The sequence below is a fragment of the Notamacropus eugenii genome, chromosome 2 (assembly GCF_028372415.1).
Source record: "Notamacropus eugenii isolate mMacEug1 chromosome 2, mMacEug1.pri_v2, whole genome shotgun sequence".
NCBI lineage: Eukaryota > Metazoa > Chordata > Mammalia > Diprotodontia > Macropodidae > Notamacropus > Notamacropus eugenii.
In genome coordinates this window covers 15,504,133-15,513,608 of record NC_092873.1, presented here as the reverse complement: position 1 = coordinate 15,513,608, position 9,476 = coordinate 15,504,133, and the positions used below count along the sequence as shown (strand labels likewise).

Sequence of the window (9,476 nt, the reverse complement as noted above, 5' to 3'; positions counted from 1 at the left end):
TAAAGCCTTCCGCAAGCCCTGGGGAGAGCGACCACGGCATCGCCTGGCGCCCAGGGGTGGGCGTCGGCCTGTCCTGCCTTATCTCAGCCTGCTGTCCTTCGGGGTCGGGGGTTGGGAGCCCCAGTGGATTCATTAGGGTAAAGGCGTCGGTCCGCTGGGCTAGGGGAGGGCGTGCGTTTAGGTGCTCCAGTGGTAATTACGGTAAACCTCCACAGAAGCCGGAGAGGAGTGATTACGGTCTTCTTCCCGGGGAGGGCGCAGCAGAGGGAGAGGATTACCGTAAAGTCTCCCTTCCCGCACTCATGGGGGTGGCAGTTGTGGTAATTACGGTAAAATTTCCCTTGGCCAGGCAGGGCAGGTTAGGGAGCTCCGCCAAGACTAGGAGCATCCAGACTCCCGTGGTGTACCTGGGGAAACTGAGGCCCAGGGAGTTCCAATTACTAGCTGTTACTTAAAACCCCCAAATGACACCTGCCTCAGTTTCCCCATCTGTAAAATAGGGGCAGTAACGGTAGCACTTCCCTACCAGGGCAGTTGTCCTCCTGCCTACCCACATGCCCGCGTCTCCCCTCTGCTCTCCCCAGGCCCCTCACTGTGCCCCCACATCTCTCCTGCCTCTTGTGCTCCAACTCCGTTAGCAAGCTGCAGCAGGTGCCTCCCCTCCCCTCCCTTCCCAACGCTCTGCAGCTCGGCTTCGGACCTCGTCCTTGGCTTGATGGGGCTGTGTCCCCAGTGACCAAGGATCCTGCCCTTTTAAACAATGAGTTCCACATTCTCTGCCTTTCTGCAGCCTCTCCCTCACCCACCGAGGGGGCTGGCCGTGGTATAGCGTGGTGGCGCGGTGGCTGTCCTTCGTCCTGGAAGAGGACCAGAACGACATCCCTATGACGAAGCCAAGCTTCAGTGCGTCCCGCTGTGGCTGGTCAGACCAAGACGAGCCCGGAGTGCTGGACCACAGATGGGGCACGGGAGTCCGTGTGAATATTTGGGGTGGATACTCCACATTTAAATTTGGAGGCGAGCCATTAGATAGCCATTATATGTATGAAGTCATGCAAAACATTTCCATATTCACCATTTGCGAGGGGCGGGGGGAAGCAAGAAAAATAAAGCAAAAAACTGTCCTTCAGTCTACACCTAGGATTCATCCGTTCTCTCTCTGGACATGGATAACGTTTTTCAGTATGGGTTTTTTGGAATTGTTTTATAGTCTTGATCAAAATAGCCACGTTTTTCACTGTTACAACATTGTTGTTACTGTATACAATGTTGTTCTGACTGTTTCTTTTGCATAACTTAATGTAAGTCTTCCCAGGTGTTTCTGAAACTGTCCCATTCAACATTCCTTCCTTCCTTCCTTCCTTCCTTCCTTCCCTTCCTTCCCTTCCTTCTGGCAATCTGTGGTTACAGTTAGGTTTACCGGGCACACAGCTAATAAATGTCTGAGGAGGAATTTGAACTCTGTCCTCCTGCCTCTAGGGCCAATACTCTATCCACTGTACCACCTACCTGCCCTCTTTCATAATTTCTTACAACACAATAGTATTCCATCACAATCATATGCCACACCGTGTGCAGTCATGCCCCAATAGATGGTCATCCTTTCAGTTTCCAATTCATTGCCACCAATAAAAGAGCTACTATAAATATTTTTGTATATTTAGGTTCTTTCTCTCTTTTTTTTTATCTCTTTGGGATACTGACTTAGTAGTGGTATTGCTGGTTCAAAGGCATACATAGTTTTATAGCCCTTTGGGCATAGTTCCAAATTGTTCTCCAGACTGGAATTTACAGCTTCACCAACAATGCACTAATGTCCCAATTTTTACACATCCCCTCCAGTATTTGTCACTTCCCTTTTCTCTCATGTTAGCCAATCTGATGGGTGTGAGGTGACAACTCAAGAGTTATTTTAATTTGTATTTCTCTTAATAATTTAGAGCACTTTTTCATGTGGCTATTAATAGCTTTGATTTCTTCTTGTGAAAATTGTCTGTTTATCCTTTGACCACTTATTAATTGGAGAATGGCTCTTATTTTTTACAAATGTGTCTCAGTTCCCTATATGCTTGGGAAATGAGGCCTTTAGCAGAGAAATTTGCTGTAACCCTATGACCTCCTCCCCCCATTTCCTGCTTTCCTTGTAATTTTAACCACATTAGTTAGTGCAAACCTTTTTTAGTTTTGCATAATAAAAATTAATCCATTTTGCCTTCTGTGATCCTTTCTTCTCTTGTTTGATGATGAACTCTTATCTAGAGAGCTGACGTAATTTTTTGGTGTTCTCCTAATTTGCTTCTGATACGAGCTTTTGTGTCTAAATCATGTACCCATTTTGAGCTTCTCCTGATATATGGTGTGGAATGTTGGTCTATATCTAGTTTCTGCCAGAATGTTCTTCTGTTTTTTCTTGCAGTTTTTGTCAGTGAGTTCTTGCTCCAAAAACTTGGATCTTTGAGTTTATGCAACACTAGATTACTATGGTTATTTACTACTGTGAATTATAATCTTATTCTATATAAATTTCATCTATTTCACTGATCCACCTCTCTGTTTCTTAGTCAGTACCAGATTATTTTCGTGATTACCACTTTGTAATATAGTTTGAAATCTGGTACTGCTGGGCTGTCTTCCTTCACATTTTTTCATTGATTCCCTTGATATTTTTGAACTTTTGTTTTTCTAGGTGACATTGGTTATTTTTTTCTAGCTCTAGAAAATAATTCTTTGGAAGTTTGATTGGCATGGCATTCAATAAATTAGTTTAGATAGAATTGTCATTTTTATTATGTTAACTCAGCCTATGCATAGGCAGTTAATATTTCTCCAGTTGTTTAGATCTGTATTTGTGTGAAAAGTTTTTTTTTTGGTTGTTGGATTTTTTTTTGTAATTGTGTCCTTGTTCTTGTGTGTGTCTTGGCAGGTAGACTTCCCAAATATTTTCTATAGTATTAGATGCAGTTATTTTAAATCAAATTTCTCTTTCTATCTCTTGCTGCTGAATTTGTTGGTGAAATGAAGAAGTGCTGATGGTTTATGTGGATTTCATATCCTGCAATTTTGCTAATTTTTTTCAACTAGTTTTTTGGTTAATTCTCTAGGGTTCTTTAATTATACCTTCCCATCATCTGTAAAGAGTGATAATTTTGTTTCCTATTCTTATTTCTTATTCTTATATTCTTATTTCTTCAATTAATTTTTCTTGTCTTATTTCTCTAGCTAGCATTTCTAATTCCATATTGAATAATAATGGTGATAATGGACATTCTTGCTTTATCCCTGACCTTACTGTAAGGACTTCTAGTTTATTCCCATTAAAGATAATGCTTGTTCTTGATTTCAGATAGATATTCCTTATCATTTTAAGAAAGGCTCTGTTGATTCCTATGCTTTCTAGAGTTTTTAATAGGAATCTGTCTTGTATTTTGTCAAAAGTTTTTTCTGCATCTATTGATATAATCATGTAATTATTGTTGTTTTTATTATCAATATGATCACTTATGCTTATGGTTCTCCTAACATTGAAGCAGCCCTGCATTCTTGGATCCCACCTGGTCATAGTGCATGATCTCTGTCATATGTTGATGTAAACTCCTTTTTTGTTTAAATTTTCGTTTAAAAATTTTGTTTTCATTTCCTTTAAATTTTTTTGTACCAATATTCACTAGGAAAAGTGGTCTATAATTTTCTTTCTCTATTTTTACTCTTCCTGTTTTAAGTATCAGCACCACATTTGTGTTGTGAAAAGAATTTGGTAGGACTCTTTCTTTGCCTGTTTTTTCAAATAGTTTATATAATATTGGAATTATTTGGTCTTTAAATGTTTGGTACAATTCACTTGGAAATCCATCTAGTCCTGGAAATTTTTTTCTTAGGAGCTCATTTATGGCTTGTTTAATTTCTTTTTTTTTTTTAAATTTATTTATTTAACTTTTAACATTCATTTACACAAAATTTTGGGTTCCAAATTTTCTCCCCCCTTGTCCCCTCCCCCCACCCCAAACACCGAGCATTCCAATTGCCCCCATCACCAATCTGCTCTCTCCTCTATCATCCCTCTCTGCCCTTGTCTCCATCCTCTCCTCTGTCCTGTAGGGCCAAATAACTTTCTATACCCCTTTACCTGTATTTCTTATTTCCTAGTGGCAAGAGTAGTACTCGACAGTTGTTCCTAAAACTTTGAGTTTCCGCTTCTCTTCATCCCTCCCTCCTCACCCATTCCTTTTGGAAGGCAAGCAATTCAATATAGGACATATCTGTGTAGTTTTGCAAATGACTTCCATAATAGTCAGGTTGTGTAAGACTAACTATATTTCCCTCCATCCTATCCTGCCCCCAATTACTTCTATTCTCTCTTTTGATCCTGTCCCTTCCCATGAGTGTCGACCTCAAATTACTCCCTCCTCCCCATGCCCTCCCTTCCTTCATCCTCCCCACCCTGCTTATCCCCTTACCCCCCACTTTCCTGTATTGTGAGATAGGTTTTCATACCAAAATGAGTGTGCATTTTATTCCTTCCTTTAGTGGAATGTGATGAGAGTAAACTTCATGTTTTTCTCTCACCTCCCCTCTTTATCCCTCCACTAATAAGTCTTTTGCTTGCCTCTTTTATGAGAGATAATTTGCCCCATTCCATTTCTTCCTTTCTCCTCCCATATATTTCTCTCTCACTGCTTGATTTCATTTTTTTAAGATATGATCCCATCCTCTTCAATTCACTCTGTGCACTCTGTCTCTATGTGTGTGCACGTGTGCGTGTGCGTGTGTGTGTATGTAATCCCACCCAGTACCCAGATACTGAATAGTTTCAAGAGTTACAAATATTGTCTTTCCATGTAGGAATGTAAACAGTTCAACTTTTATAAGTCCCTTATGACTTCTCTTTGCTGTTCACCTTTTCATGCTTCTCTTCATTCTTGTGTTTGAAAGTCAAATTTTCTTTTCAGCTCTGGTCTTTTCATCAAGAATGCTTGAAAGTCCCCAATTTCATTGAAAGACCAATTTTTCCCCTGAAGTATTATACTCAGTTTTGCTGGGTAGGTGATTCTTGGTTTTAGTCCTAGTTCCTTTGACTTCTGGAATATCCTATTCCACGCCCTTCGATCCCTTAATGTAGAAGCTGCCAGATCTTGTGTTATCCTGATTGTATTTCCACAATACTTGAATTGTTTCTTTCCAGATGCTTGCAATATTTTCTCCTTGACCTGGGAACTCTGGAATTTGGCCACAATGTTCCTGGGAGTTTCTCTTTTTGGATCTCTTTCAGGTGGTGTTCTGTAGATTCCTTGAATACTTATTTTGCCCTCTGGTTCTAGAATCTCAGGGCAGTTTTCCTTGATAATTTCATGAAAGATGATGTCTAGGCTCTTTTTTTGATCATGGCTTTCAGGTAGTCCCATAATTTTTAAGTTGTCTCTCCTGGATCTATTTTCCAGGTCAGTTGTTTTTCCAGTGAGATATTTCATATTATCTTCCATTTTTTCATTCTTTTGGTTTTGTTTTGTGATTTCTGGGTTCTCATAAAGTCCTTAGCCTCCATCTGTTCCATTCTAATTTTGAAAGAACTATTTTCTTCAGTGAGTTTTTGAACCTCCTTTTCCATTTGGCTAATTCTGCTTTTGAAAGCCTTCTTCTCCTCATTGGCTTTTTGACCCTCTTTTGCCAATTGAGTTATCCTATTTTTCAGGGTGTTATTTTCTTCAGCATTTTTTTGGGTCTCCTTTAGCAGGGTGTTTACTTGTTTTTCATGCTTCACTTGCATGTCTCTCATTGCTCTTCCCAGTTTTTCCTCCACCTCTCTAACTTGATTTCCAAAATCCTTTTTGAGCTCTTCCATGGCCTGAGCGCATTGAGTGGGCTGGGATACAGAAGCCTTGACTTCTGTGTCTTTCCCTGATGGTAAGCATTGTTCTTCCTCATCAGAAAGGAAGGGAGGAAATGCCTGTTCACCAAGAAAGCAACCTTCTATAGTCTTATTTTTTTTCCTTTTCTGGGCATTTTCCTAGCCAGTGACTTGACTTCTGAATATTCTCTTCACACCCACTTTGCCTCCAGATCTGCCCAGCCAGTGCTTGGGGTCTGAGATTCAAATGCTGCTTCTCAGTCTCAGGGCTTTTGGCAGGGGCGGGGCTGCTATTCAGTGTGAGATCACGTTCAGATGCTCAGGTTGGGGCAGGGCTGGCCCACAGGGCTCAGATCCCTCAGGGGGTTTATGCAGAGACCTTCAACAATGGATCCAGGCTCCTGCCTGCTTGGGGAGCCCTGGTCTGCCCCCGCCTCCGTTGCTGCCTCCCAAGGGTGCCCGAGCCATGGGGGCATTCCACTCCCCCCTCGACCTGCCAAAGAGACCCTCTCACTGACCCTCGCCACCTGTGGGTGGAGGGACCTGCGCAGCCACTGGAGATTCCGGCCCTGAAGCCTGCTCGGATCTGCTCCTTTTGGCACCAGGTGAGGCAGGGCTGGGCTCGGCTCCTGGTCCACAGCACGAAGGACCTTTTGCGAGAGGTTTTCAGGCTGTCTGGAACAGAAATCTCCTCAGCTCCATTATTCTGTGGCTTCTGCTGCTCCAGAATTTGTTGGCAGTTCTTTTTTTTACAGATATTTTATGGGCTGTGGGATTGGAGCTAGCGTATGTGCGTCTGTCTACTCCGCCATCTTGGCTCTGCCCCTTAATTTCTTTTTCTAAGCTAGAGTTGTTTAAGTATTCTGTTTCCTCTTCTGTTAATCTAGACAATTTATACTTTTTGTAAATATTCATCCATTTCATTTAGACTATCAGTTTTATTGACCTTTAACTGGGCAAAACAACTCCTAATAATTGCTGCAATTTCATCTTCATTAACTATGTCTTAGTGGCCAAATTCAGTCACCTTTTCCCAATCCTAATCTTTCTTGACATCTCTGTAGTTTTCAGCACTGTTTCTTCTTGACATTCTCTTCCGTCTAGGTTCTCGTTCATGATATCCTGGTTTTCTTTCCACTTATTGGACCTCTCCTCATTTCCTTTATTGGGTCTTTGTCCAGCTCATAGTCATTAACCATGTAGGTTCCACAAGGCTCTGCCCTCAGCCCACTTGTCTTCTTCCTCTATACTTTTTACTTGGTGATCTCAAAAACTCCCATGGATTCAATTATTATTTCTGTGCTGATGAATCTCAGATCTATTTAGCTGACTTTAACCTCTCCGGTGACCCCCAGTCTAGAGTCTTCAACTGCTTACTACGGATCTCAAATTGGGTATCCTGTAGTCATTTTAAACTCAACATGTTCAAAATAGAATTCATTATCTTTTTTCCCCAAATCCTTCCCCCTTCCTAATGTCCCTATTGCTGTTGAGGGCACCACCAGCCTTCTGGTCCCCTAGTCTCACAACTTGAGTGTCTTCCTTGAGGCTTCACCCTCTCTCACACTACATATTCACTGTGGCCAAGGTCTGTTGATTTTATCTTCTTAACATCTCTCTCTCTCTCTCTCTCTCTTTCTCTCTCTCTCTCTCTCTCTCTCCTCTCTTTCTCTGAAAGTGTTGATCAGACAGATTTCCTAATGGAGACTGGGTAGAGTTATCCTTGTTCCATATCCTTGCTCTGTTGGGGCAAAGTAAACCTCCCCTTATTAGTCCAATGACTTATGAATGTCTTATTTTGTTCCCAAACTGAACCTCAATGAACATCCTCCCAGTTAGATGCCTGGTGTTTTGTGGACCTCAGAATAGGGGCAAGGGCTGGGGCTAGGATGAGGAACTCAACTTCAGAACAGGGGTCAGCTTAGGCTTAGTCTTCCTCTGAGAAATCTCAGAGCCTATTGCTGTGAGAGTCTTCAAGCCAGGGTGTGGGTTTGCTCCCTCTGTATCAGCTATTATCATAATAATGATAACAATAATAGTAGCTAACATTTCTATAGCACTATGAATTACTTTGCATATCATTTGACATTTTAATGTCATTTGATTTGATATGACTGAGGGTTAAATCAGCCCCAGAAGCTGAGAGCATTTATGGTTAAAAGGAACTTTTGAAATTTTTAGTTAACTCTGCCCTCTGCTCCCCAGTTTTACGAGTGAGATGATCACTGAAGTGTCTTCCAGCTCTGAGATAGCACTAGACTAAACGGACTATGCTTGTAAAAAGACAGTCTCCTGCTTCCAGGGAGGTTGAGGCTGGTGGACAGCAGTTGGGTCACTCAGCCACGTGCTGATGATTTGGACTTCTCCCATCCAGTGTTCTAATTTACAGTTCAAATTGATTTGAGGGTGGAAAAAGGAGCCCTATTTACCAAGATAAGGTCAAAATGGATTTATGCCCTAGATGTGAAGGGAGATATTGTAAGTAAATTAGAAGAACATGGAACATAATTCCTATCAGATTTATGAGTAGGAGAAAAATTTATGAATAAACTAGAGGGCCTTGAGAGATGTAAAATGGATAATTTTGGTTGCATTAAATTAAAAAGTGTTTTAAAAACAAAACTAATGTAGCAAAATTAGAAGGAAAGCAGAAAACTGTGTGTGTGGGGAATATTTCTCAGATAAAGGTATCAGATCTCAAAAATATAGAGAACTTTTTCAAATTTATAAGAATATGAGTCATTCTCCAATTGATAAATGGTCAAAGGAAAGGAACTGGTAGTTTTTTGATGGAGAAATCAAAACAAAAAAATGCATTTTTCCTAAAAAGTTTCTCAGACAGACAACTGTAGTGTAACCTAACATTTCTATGTAGTCTGTGCCTGGCACACAGTGGCCACTTACTAAGTGGTACATATGTATGGACTGATCTAATGCTTTAAAAGTTTGCAAAACATTTTACCTGTGTTGTCTTATTGTAGCTTCACCACAACTTTGTGAGACAAATGATGTAGGTATTATTATGTCTCTTTTACAGATGAGGAAACTGAGGCTCAGGGAAATTAAACACTTGCCCAAGGTCACACAGCTACCAGAGGTCTCACATAACCCAGGTCTCCCCTACTATGTGTCCAACATCTACAATTTATTGAAGGCTGCCTCTCCAAGGCCATCAGTGAAGCCATAGAGGGGGAAGCATTTATTAAGTATTGATTAATTAGACATTGGAGAACCTATTATGTGCCAGGCATTGTGATGAGCACTTTACACACACCTCATCTGATGGATTGGGATGCAAAATAGTCATGGTGGTCCTCACATTGACAAAGTGGACATTTGAGCTTGAAGGTGAAGTATTTAATAGATTGTTTTTATTGAGAAGAATAAAACTACATGAAAAGAAATTGCTCTTAACCAGCCTGCACCTATATCAGTCGTTATAGTCTTTCTGGGTTCATTGATCACAGATGGAATTTCCTGACTGGCAATGACCTCATTCAGCCTTTGCTCCCATTGGGTATGTAACAGACTTGTGTTGTGCATAAGTTTTCATGAGAAATCCTTCTGTGACTCTAGCCTGGGGTCTCCATTTTCCCTGGCCTTTGGTGACTTAAGAATATTTTTATTTGGTGTT

At 41.1% G+C, this 9,476-nt stretch overlaps 1 protein-coding gene and 1 long non-coding RNA gene across 6 annotated transcripts in view; one reads left to right on the top strand and one right to left on the bottom strand.

Annotated features, from left to right (window-relative positions):
* LOC140522101 (inner centromere protein-like) overlaps positions 1–9,476 on the bottom strand; it is a 576,743-nt gene that overhangs the window by 259,593 nt on the left and 307,674 nt on the right. The gene's annotated exons all lie outside the window — the stretch shown is intronic.
* On the top strand, positions 28–1,632 carry LOC140524438 (uncharacterized). 2 transcript variants are annotated; one of them, XR_011973724.1, is made up of 3 exons: positions 28–137; positions 216–320; positions 791–1,632. It is a non-coding gene; the product is annotated as an uncharacterized lncRNA (long non-coding RNA). The 2 variants fall into 2 exon arrangements; XR_011973723.1 differs by having other exon boundaries at positions 216–329.